This window comes from Pantherophis guttatus, chromosome 3, assembly GCF_059756535.1.
Source record: "Pantherophis guttatus breed Tessera chromosome 3, ASM5975653v1, whole genome shotgun sequence".
NCBI classification, from domain to species: domain Eukaryota; kingdom Metazoa; phylum Chordata; class Lepidosauria; order Squamata; family Colubridae; genus Pantherophis; species Pantherophis guttatus.
Window position 1 is genome coordinate 184,294,765 of NC_142065.1, and position 12,273 is coordinate 184,307,037.

Genomic DNA, 12,273 nt, shown 5'->3' on the forward strand with positions numbered 1-12,273 from the left:
ACAATTATAGAAAACATTAGGACAGGGACGGTAGGCACACTGGTGCTCTTACGCATGCCTCTTACAGACCTCTTAGAAATGGGGTGAGGTCAACAGTAGACAGTTTTAGGTTAAAGTTTTGGGGGTTTTGGGATGAGACCACAGAGTTTGGTAGTGCATTCCAGGCATTAACAACTTTTTTTTCCCCAAAAAAGATTCTGGAAAAGATAATCAAGCAATGAATCAGAGAACACCTAGAAGCAAACAAAGTAATAAACCAAAAGCCAACATGGGTTTGTCAAAAACAGATCATGCCAGACTAATCTTATTGACAAAGTGACAAAATTAGTGGACTAGAGGAATGCTATCGATATAATTTACTTGGACTTCAGTAAGGCATTTGATAAAGTAGACCATAACCCATTGCTAGATAAAATAAAAAAATGTACGTTAGACAGCATCACCACCAGATGGATTCGTAACTGGCTGACCAATCGCATTCAACGTGTAGTCCACAATGGAACTGCATTTACATGGAGGGAGGTATGCAGTGGCTTTGTTTTAGTATTCTTCAACATCTTCATCAATGATTTGGACGAGGGGATAGATGGGGAACTCATCAAATTTGCAGACGACATGCTAGCAGAAATAGCCAACACTCCGGAATATAGGCTTAAGATACAGAAGGATCTTGACAGACTTGAACATTGGGAGCTATCTCACAAAACAAAATTCAATGGTGAAAAAAGTAAGGTTCTACATTTAGGCAAGAAAAACAAAATGCACAGGTACAATATATGTGGTATATCACTCAATAGTAGTAACTGAGAGAGGGATCTTGGGAGTCCTAGTGGACAACAATTTAAATATGAGCCAGCAGTGTGCAGCAGCTGCCAAAAAGCCAACACAGTTCTAGGCTGCATAACAGAGGGATAGAATCAAGATCACGTGAAGTGTTAATACCACTTCATAATGCCTTGGTAAGGCCACACTTGGAATGCTGCATCCAGTTTTGGTTGCCACAATGTAAAAAAAGATGTTGAGACTCTAGAAAGAGTGCAGAGAAGAGCAACTAAGATGATTAGGGGACTGGAGGCTAAAACATATGAAGAACGGTTGCAGGAACTGGATATGTCTAGTTTAATGAAAAGAAGGACCAGGAGTGACATGATAGCAGATCCAATATCTCAGGGGCTGCCACAAAGAAGAGGGAGTCAAGCTATTCTCCAAAGCACCTGAGGGTAGGACAAGAAGCAATGGGTGGAAACTAATCAAGGAGAGAAGCAACCTAAAACTAAGGAAAAACTTCCTGACAGTTAGAACAATTAATCAGTGGAATAACTTGCCTCCAGAAGTTGTGAATGCTCCAACACTGGAAGTTTTAAGAAGATGTTGGATAATCATTTCCTGCCTAAGAAGGGGGTTGGACTAGAAGACCTCCAAGGTCCCTTCCATCTCTGTTATTCTGTTTCTTACTACTTCAGTAGCTTAAGAATGCTTGCCCTAAATATTTAAGATAATGTTTCTTAAACACCTACACTGAGCAAGTTTTATTGAGATCTACTTTCCCAGAGCAGGGAATGCTAGTTATGCTAGTTATATCAACAATATCCCTCACCCATTACTAAGTAAAACACAAAATGAGCTGTGGAAAAAGTGGAGAAAAAGCAGTGCTTGATTAAAAGTGTCCTGGGTATAAGAAGGAACATATTTTATACTGACAGTGGGCAGTCAACTGCATTCAAGATTCTTATCTAGCTGTGCTGGGTTCGATAGCTTCTGTCAAGTTTGAGCTGGGGAGTCTGATAGATACTGGTTTCCTGTTGATGGTGTGTGATAGAAGCTTATCTATCTTTAAGCCCTTGCTAGCTGTCAGAAATTTGTGATTACAGTACTGCCTTATGCAATTAATTACTGAACTGTAAGTGGCACTTTCTTCACAAAGAATCTTCTAGCTTGAACTGAGTCTGCTTCCAAAAGAATATTTGGTAAAGAATAACTCTCATTAGCTTTCCATTCAGAAGAGTCTTTCTTAGCAATTGTTTTACATTCTGGTTTCCTTCGTATTAACTTCTAGCTTATTTTTGGTTTTGCCTTCTTATCCTGACCTCAACACGCTTCTGATTTCCAGCTTCCAGACTATCACTTATGACCTATTCTTTACAATATCTTGGTCCTTACATTTAGCACTATACAGTAGCTGCTTTGTTATTTTTCCAACATCTGAAAGCTAGGAAATACTTCCTTAGCTTGAAATCTGATTAACAATGTACAAAGAACCTATGTTTGTGATTGACACATATGTACAATATACTTACCATCTGTTAAGTGAAATCTCTGATTCCTAGTTCCCTTTATAACCTTTCAGTAGTTATTTTGTGATGACTTCATCACAATGCTTTCCTTTTCCATGAAAACAATATAAGAGCTAAACATTAATGTAGATTTTAAATTAAAAAACCTCTGTGCTGGAGAGCATTTAATGTTTTAGATGTTTCCTATAAAATTCAGCATCTGCAAAGGGCACTCTGATTTGAATTATCCTTTTCTATTCCCAGAGGGGGCAACGGGGAAGAAATTACTAAGTTCAATGTGCCCAAAATTGCCTTTAATCAAAAGCCCTGTAAATATTTATGTTGTATTGTTTTATAGCATGATCTGTTCTACTCTCACATAAACAACTTTGACTTTCAAGCTTGTCACAATTATAATTAAAACTCATTGTTTTTTAAATCTCTGCTTAAGTATAATGGTAGCAAAGAACATATTTTGAAATAATTAAGAAAAGAGCATACAACCCTAAGTGATGCTGCAACATTAACATCAATATAGCTGGCAAATACTTTTTTCTCTCTGTTATGAATTCTGACCCGAAATATTTTTTTAAATCGCACAATTAATACTTTTTCTTTGCTTCTTCTTCTTTTACATTTCTTCTTATCCATCTTCATCTCTACCCTTACACGAGTGTATGTTGTTTCTTCCTGTATTAAATATGCCAATTTCTGCTGCACAGAAAAGGCAGATATTGTTTTAAATCTATTGCAAACTACAGAAATAGTGCACATTTTTTTTATTAACTTTCATTTTCTATATTGTTTGGAGACACATTTGAAAGAATGGTTTGATCACCCCACCTACAGACATAAATTATTATTCTATTTCAAAAACCAATATACTGGGTTAAGACTTTGAAAGATACAACTTAGTTTCATCAGATGTACCTATTAAATATGGAAGTATACAGAATTTTTTTTTAAAAAAGAGCACTTATTACCTAACAAATATAACATATATTTATGTATGTATATGTATTTTTAATATTTATATTGTATTGTCACATTGTACTGTGGACAAAATCTATATGGTCATTATATGGAACACATTACACATGCCTTTCTATAGGAAAGTTGTTCCGCTTTTTCTGTTTTGTTATCATTTTGCTCTTTTCACCAAGAATCCGTTTGTATACTGACTCTTTTCTTTTCCTCATTTTGAACATAATCTAAAAAAGTCTATTACATTGTAGTAAGCATCCTTTGCTAACATCATTTCATTTTAAGCTTTTTCTTTACTGATGCCAGCTCCATAGTTCTGAGCTACCTTTCTGTACTCTTCCTTTGTGATCTTCTGTTTCCTATGTCTTTTTTCTTTTCAGATTTTCATTAAGCTTTTCCTTCAGGGTTTCCCTTTTCTTCACTGAAATTGTTCATACTTATGCTTTTAATATTCTTTTCTAACTATCTTGAGCATTTCTTTTCATTAGCTTCTTCTGCCATAGGATTTCTCTGAGTTTATTAAAATCTGGTTTCTTTTTTTTTAAGTTTAAGGTACATACTAAGCCACACTAAACTTCCTTTAAAATCAAGAACTATAGCATTATACTTTTACATTTCCCCAATGACCCTGCTTCCAACTTTTCATCTCAATGGTCCCAATTTAATTAATATAAAAAAAAAGCTTCATCTTTTTGTGTTTTACTCCATTCTCAGAGAAAGTTATCAAAGACAAGAGAGGAACTTCTTCTAAGAATCATGCTTGACAACATTTGTTTTCCAAAGATTTGGGTGTAACGTCTTCTATCCTTGTAACTTCATGCTTCTTTGAAAATTGCAAATTGCTTTTGGGCATCATCAATACCTTGTCTGCAGTTAGTTGGGGTTTCTGAATTGGATCAACTCCATGCAAGCTTGATAATTCATGTCTTCATTCTCCCCAGCCGTCACCAAGTTTCAAAATTATATACATCTTGTTTATTCATTAATTTTGTATTCTGCCCAAATCTTAATGACTCGGCTACTTGGATTGGGAACTCCAAATAATGTTAGTGTGTAACAATATATTGGAAAGTTGAAAAAAAAATCTCAGAAGGTATTGGTAAACCCCTTCTGTAATACTATTTAAAAAACTACCTGGACATGGTCATTAGGGGATTTGACTTGATTTTGACTAGTATAGGGCCATTTTCATTAAATAGATGCAGTTCAAATTTTGATTACATAAATATATATCTTGACCTCTTTCTTATTTTAAAAATAATTTTAAAAACGTTTAAATAAATATATTTTCCACTGATTCAAGCTATTAATATAGTGCTGGTTCCATAAATGTCACGTAGCCTAGGAGCACCATAGTTGTTCTTGCCATTGCTATAAAAGTTCTCTCTTTTACATATAAAACAACTATTTGTATTATTACGCATTATGAATAAAGTTTTACTCATAAAGAAAGCACTGGACAAAATACACTATAGAGATGAAGCTGCTATTATTTCCTACAGTTCTCTATGGAGTACTAGGTTTAAAAATGATGGGAGAACAGGAAGACAGAGCATTTATCAGAGTTTATTTGTTAGATTTATAAACCACCTTTCCACAAAGAACTCAAGATGGCATTCATCTCCCTGGGACACACAAAAAGTAAAAAAAAAAAAAGCAAAAAAGACATCAGAATATAATGGAAGACAAATGAATTCATCCATTATTCAGCATCAATGACTGATTGTTTTGTTTCATAGAAGCTAATTATGTAACATCTTATTGAATAATGATTTTAATGATATGTTTCATGTGTAATCATCCTTCTGAAGGTAGCATGTTTATCAATGAAGAAAAGATATAGAATTAATAGATAAGCATGTTGGCACTAGGATTCATCAAAAATCTAATAACCTGAATAGAATTTACTTTCAGGTAAATTCTCAAAAACTGTAGATTAATGTAAGCTTAAGAGTTTTACAATTTAATTCTAAACATAGGTACACAATGAATTCAAAATGAGATTTACTTTCTAGTAGATTCTTAAGATACTGCACTGGTTTTTGTCACTGAAGACTGGTGAAACGAGATCTGTTAGAGACTCTTTACATTTTATATGCCATTTCCAAATACCTTCCACTAAAGAAGAAAATTGTCAGGAAAGGAATTTATCTGAATTATTAAACCACTCTCAAAACAAAGGTAGAACTGTCAAAGAAAATAGTTTCAATCCCTAGATTTTATAAATATTAATGGGTTGCATAGTTGGAAAAGCCAAACTAGAATATTCTTTGCTATCAATTTCAGAGGGGAGATGCAATGAACAAAAAAGGTTGTTTATTCTTAACTCCCCTGCAGATCAATCTAAATTCATTTTTGTTTTAGAAAAAAAAACATTTTCCTTCTGTGGAGCTAAGATTTCTGTACTGATAACAGAGCACGTCTCAAGTCTAATACCACCTAAAATCATTTCTTCTTCAAAACGGGAAGAAAAAGCCTTTCCTCCTGGGGAGGAAAATGGAATTAATCTTGGAAAGAAAAGAAGACAAGGATCTTGACGGCCAAACGGGACCCCTGGGACACCTGAAGGTGCCGTGGAACCGGATTTTCTAGGCACTATCGCCGAATTCAAGCCGGGAAACCCGCACACAGTGAAGGGGCTTTCGCCATCCTAAGTCCTTTTAGTCTTCCAGGTGCCAAAGGAGGAGTCCCGGTTCTTTTCATCGCCAACGTCGAAGGCCGTCCCGGAACGCGCTCCGCAGCCAAGCGCAAGGCGAAAGAAGGAGTAACTTTCATCCTGCCAACGGCCATGAAATCCCGGCGGTTGCTCTCTCTCTCTCTCTCTTTCTTTCACGCAGATGCACAGATACGGCAAGCAGCACCAACTTGCGGCCACCGCACCTCCAAGTGCGTGTCTTCCACCCGTTCCCCCACATGCGCGCGCAATCACACCCAAAGACACACACACACACACATACATATATACACGCGCGCGCGCCTGCTATTCAGAGAATGTGGGTGAGCGGGGGAGGGGGGGTCCTCTCTTCTTCTGCCTCCCCCCAGCCCCGTCGCCGCCACTTCGCTCCCTCCTTGCGTCGGCTTTCGCCCCCGCCTCCTCCTCCTCCTCCTCTTCCCCGGCTCCTCTTCCCGCGCCCTCTGCCTTGGCTGCTCTTCCACCGAGCGCGCGCGCGCCCGCATTTGTCTAGTGCTGCGCGCGGGGCACCTGCTCGTCTGGCTGCTGCTGCTGTTTGCTGCTGTCGCCAGCGCCACCCATTGCTGCCGAGGCTAAAGTCTGCTGCTGCTGCCGCTGCCGCTGCTTAGCGGTTCCAAGCCTCCTTCGCCGCTGCCGCCACGGGCGCCACTATTCCAGCTGCCGCCGCCGAGCTGTTGCGAGCGAGTCGGGCTCCTCCGGTGGGGTTTGCCCCTTTCCCCGCCCGTTCCTTTCCCCCTGCCTGCGAGTCAGCCTGGCTCAGAATCACGTGGCAATTGCCTGAGGCAGAGACTAAAGAGGGGGAAAAAAGCGCTTCATTCCTTCTTCCACCGCCATACTGTATTTTATAGTAACTCGCGTTTTTATTCCTTCCTTTTACTCCCGCTCGGTGAGTACCTTTCCGCTGAAATTCTTGTCCTCCTTTTTTTGTCCTGTTTTCTTCTTCCTTTTTTTTGTTTTTGCTGCTTTTTTATTTTTACCTCTTTGTTTTCATGGATTTGATCCTTTTTCTGATGACAAGTTTTTTTTTTTTTTTCTTAGCATGCGATGGTTTACTAAACTGGGAGCAAAAGGTGTTGCTGGGACTGGAAGTCGCTAGGAATCTTAAAGAGAAAAAAAGAAACGGCGAAAAAAAAAATAGACTTGCCAGTCCAGCAACAGTGTAAATGCATACACATTATTTACGTATATATACACATGCAACTGGTTTTGTACTGAACAAAAAGCGATGTAAATTATTATGCATTTTTTTTAAAAAAAGCAAAGAGATGAGAAGTGGGCACGTTGCTTAACTAACTCTCTTTTGCAAAGATTTTTGACGGTGTTTTCTTTTTTTGCTTTTTTTGTGTATATATATGGGATTTAAAAATGCATTTTACAGCAACGTTTACAAACAGTTTGTGATCTTGCAATGCCTTGGGCAAGCCACCGAGCAAGATATTAATTTTGTTAAATGTTTTTTTATTATTATTGTTTTGTTTCTTTTTCTTTTTTTGGACATCCGGTTGGAATCAGCCGTTTTTCTTCTTTTTCTGATTTTATAATGTGAAACTTTTCTTGCAGCTTGGTACTGTTGAGCATTTTTAAATTCTTCCTCCCCCCGTCCAAAAAAAATGCCGTGTAGTAAAAGAGAGAGGGAGAGAGCCAAAAAATATTTCCTTTCCAGAGTTTCACTTTTTAATATTTTTATACAGAGATAATTTTATGATAATTATCTTAATGTTGATAGCTATGCACATATATACAAATAAATATATTTTCAAAAGATGGCAGTGGAAGGTTTTCCTGGAGAATGAAGTGCCGTTTGGTTTCCTTGTCAACGGAAGATGAAGTGAACAACTGAACATCTCCCCAGTGCAGGTACTTCAGCTCCTTGTAGGCGTTTCCACTCTTTGTAAATTACATTATGAGATATATTTTTTTCTCTCTCCCAAATAAGTTCTCTTGAGTGTTGGCTGCAGAACTGTAAGCGATGGCAGAGATGATACTAGGTATTCTTATACTGTTTAGGGGTGCAAGATATTTTACTAATTGTATGCAGGTCACTGAAACAGCATGGGTGTTTGAAGGAAGTTTACCTGAATGGAAATATATCTCACAGGAGCACTGATGGTCTTAAGAAATTGACAGTGACAGAACTTAATTGTAAGAAGAAAGATGTTGGGATTTTGTTATTGCCCACTAGGTGTCTGCGACAGACAGATTGACAGTGTTTCTCCCATACCTGTTTCCTTGTGAGCCTCATATTTCCCCCCAGCACACACATACATTTTCTCTTTATTTCTAAGTTCATTTTTGTTATATTAATTTAGTAAAGAGTGAAATAATTTATTGACTCCTACCTTTTTGTGTCCAATTATGAGGCTAAAGAATGTTGATAAATTGTAGGTTTTTATTTTGGTTTGAACAATTGTTAATGTTACTGCCCAGTCATTAAATATTATAAAGCATAACTTTTTCAATAGTGCTTAGTCATTGGACCAGACATGAATTATTTGAACCTCTGCAGTTGCTTTGTGTTGAAATTTGAAAAGACAGACCAATTAATAAATGGATGTAAACTATGTTGTTCCTCCACATCGTATAGCCTTTTTGAGCAAAGAAGGGGGTAGGATAAGGATTAGATTACTAAACTTTGCATATTTGCAGTTTTTGTGATACTCGGGCAATATTTATTTAGATTAAATAGACAGTATAATAAAAAAAGAAATTGATAGTTTCTCTAATAGACACACAAGTGTGTAGCAGTTGCATTTCATAAATTTAACCATGTACACAGCCATTTGATTTGTCACAACTTCATAATGTCTACAATTTGAAATACTTTGTGCTTGCATTTATAATGATGCAAAAGTTTGTATGTATTACCTGCAATAACTGGTAGTATTAGAGGAAAGCTTTATAAATTAAGTTGGTAGAAAAGTGGAGACTGGCATGACAACATAATAGCAAAGATTTGTATATTTTTCCCAGAATCATGGAATAAAGTTGCATAGCAAACTTGAGGAAATATGTAATTCATATATCACTGACCCAACAAGACTGCTTGGAAAGAAATTATTTGGAGGGTGCAGTTTGAAAATCATTTACCCCCATTACTTCTAAAACATGAACACATTTATGTAGGAGTAAATTCCATTTGTTTATCTTGATTCAGTATTAATAAACTGACAGATAAAATTGGGAATACAAACTTAAGTAAGCAAAGTCCCATTGACCTGATTAAAATCTTGTTCTGTATAAAAATGCTTGCAGTTGGGCTGTCTGACTGATACATCAATATAGTAACACATCCTTTGCATAATTTAAATAAATACTAAAGGAATTAATATCAATCAATTTATTTGCAAATTATTTTCAGAAAATTGAAGATATTAGTTGTATGAAAGGTTTATTGCAGCAATGTATTAATAATAGTTACTGGCTTACTGGCTTTATTATTCAGTTATACATATTTTCAAATGGTTAGGTTTCTAAAGTGATTAAATTAAAATATGAAAAATAGCTATATTGTATCAGCAATCATTTATAAAATTCATTTTTAAGATGATCTGCAAAAACAATCAGACTTGCATTCGTTTGTTGTCTAGAGTAATGCAGGTATCATAACTCACTGATTTTATAGAATAGTGCCTGATTTTATGCCATATTCTATGTATGAATAGGCACTGAATTGATTGGACAAAGTTTTTGATATATATAGGTACAAATAAAACTGTGTCAAATCTATCTTTTGAAATAGAAAAACAAAATAAAACCCTGAGAGCTTTTATATTGGTGGAATCCATTGAAATATGAATGTTATGAATGTGCATATGCTTGTATTTTAAAACTTGGGGCAAATGTTATATTGTTTCAGTTTTGATAAGACGTAGTTGTTCAGAAGAATCTGGCAGATAAAAGGTGCAGCCTGAATTTAACTTTTTTTATGTAGAAATAAATCAGTTTCTTTTAAGGAGACCTGTTTCTGAGAAGCAATTAAAGTTAGCTATGGTGTAACCTAGAATTCGCTTGCAAGTGTATTGGAGAATGCAACTTTGATACTCATCTTTTTGTCAAAGTACATGTTTTTCCAGTTGAATTTAAACAAAGTTATTGGGAACAGAGTTTTGTATACTAATTAAATAAAACTGAATATTTGAAGGCAGAAGATTATTGATAAAATGTGTTAGTTCTCAATATGGAAAATGAGAAGTTTGCAAATGTAAATTAATAGCATGTTGTAATTGATGCATAATTCATATAGTATATTTACGTTGAAAAATGGAACATGAGCTATAATGAAACTTCTTATTTTGTTTAAAAAAAACACCTTACAGTATTACAAATAAATATCTACAGTGTGTTTGTTGAAAAGTCAGACTTTCTTTCTAAATGGAAACAAATCTGACCACTTGAGGGATAAGATCAACAGTATGCTGTAGAGTATACTTCATTTAATAAGAGCACTGTGCTCTTATTAAATGAAGTATACTGATACAAATTGCATTACATAAAAAGATATTTCAGTACTTTTATATTAGATGATTATTTATGAATATCTATGAAGAAAAGAAGTAATATTATATATAACTGGTTTCCAGATTTCAGTGGTAATACCTTGTCTCCATATATTTTAATCTATATTTTACAGTACTATGTATAATATACAATAAAACATAAATACTATAAATATTATCTGTTTACTCATTAAATTGGAACCAGGCCAAAACATATTGGCAGGTTACATTGGAATATCAATATCCATTAATGATACTTATTTGAGTAACTGGGTAGTTATAGATGTACTTAGCCTTAAGGTTGAGCAGTAAGTTTGGATTGGATTCCAAAAAAGTGCTTCAAAGCACACAGGGACATAAACGAGGTTTGTATTTGCAATTTTTTTTAAATGGGTGTATTTTCCCAAGATCATGTGACTGCTAAAAAATGTATTATATTTTAAAGAGTGGCAGACAGATGCTATGCTAATAATTCCCTTGTACTTCAAAGCAATTTTTCCAAATTATTAAATTTACTTATTAAGTATAATCAAAATTGTTACCTTGGATCTGAAAAATCATGATTTAATAATGGTGTTTACATATATAGGCTTTATATGTGTGTGCATGTGCACTTACTAGGGCTAGACAGAAATTTCAGTTTAAAGGTGGAACGTGTTTCAGACTATAAATGGATGTGATAAATGCATCTTTTACCATGTTTACCATGAGGAAGGGCAAATGTATGAACTCAGGAAAAGATACATTCCTTTAAGGTTTACTTGTGTGCCAGTGCACCTGTCAAGTCATTTTTCCTTTCCAAATCTACATTTCTATACAATTCTAATATTCACTATGAAGTAGTTATAAAAATGGCAAAGTCTGCCCGGATACCTAATATGATGGAGCAGTTAATTAGCAATTCTAATTCTCCCTTAGGTATGGAAGCCTCTGAGTGAACTTGGGCCAGTCACTCCCTCTTAGCCTTAATCAGTGTTAGCCTTTGCAACAAGTCAACCGAAAAACAAAATACCTGATTAATAAACTTACTGTCAGAACTAAGGTGAGCACCCTGCAAAGCAAGTGGATCCTGCAAGTAGGTGGAACAAATAAGAATTACAATATACAGGTAGTCCTTGACTTACAACCACAACTGAGCCCAAAAGTGAGACATTTGTTAAGTGAGACATTTGTTAAGTGAGTTTTGGCCCATTTTACAACCTTTGTTGCCATAATTGTTAACTGAATCACTGCAGTTGTAACATAAGTTAGTAACATGCTTGTTAAGTGAATCTGGCTTCCCCATTGATTTTGCTTGTCTAAAAATTTGCAAAAGGGGATCCCTTGGGCCACAGCAATAGTCATAAGTGTGAACCAGTTGCCAAGCATCTGAATTTTGATAACATGATCATGGGGATGCTACAAAGGTCGTGTGAAAAATGGTCGTAAGTCATTTTTTTCAGTGCTGTGACTGAATGGTCACTAAATGAACTGTTATAAGTCGAGGACTACCTATATTACTATATCATAGTTGGATTACTTACCATAGTAAGTGAGAAGTTGCCAGAATTGAAAAATATCCTACAGCTTCAAATATCTGATTTGCAGTGTGTTTAATAAATAAAAAATTAAAAGTATATCTTGTTAAGTTTACATACTACAGTCACTGAGTGTGAGATACATATTTTAATTGAGATATATTCTCTGGAGCAGGAATAACCCTTTCAGCCTTCAGCTCCTCAAAGGCATTGTGTTCTAATCCTGTTTGTGATGCCAGATATTATAAAAGTGGGCAGGAGGTTCATGCGTTGTAAAACAGTGGATATTAAACTGACATGGATCCTCAAAG

The 12,273-nt window shown here is 35.6% G+C and overlaps 1 protein-coding gene across 6 annotated transcripts in view; it reads left to right on the forward strand.

Moving 5' to 3' along the window:
- Positions 1-2,885: 2,885 nt before the first annotated feature.
- RALYL (RALY RNA binding protein like) overlaps positions 2,886-12,273 on the forward strand; it is a 228,607-nt gene continuing 219,219 nt past the window's right edge. For 2 of the 6 annotated variants that reach the window (XM_060681915.2, XM_087890750.1), the window contains exons 1-2: positions 2,886-6,835; positions 7,713-7,806. The gene's annotated coding sequence lies outside the window, so the exon portion shown is untranslated. Of the gene's footprint in view, positions 7,807-12,273 lie in introns of all 6 variants that reach the window. The other 4 variants (XM_060681914.2, XM_034422352.3, XM_034422351.3 and 1 more) reach the window with 2 other exon arrangements.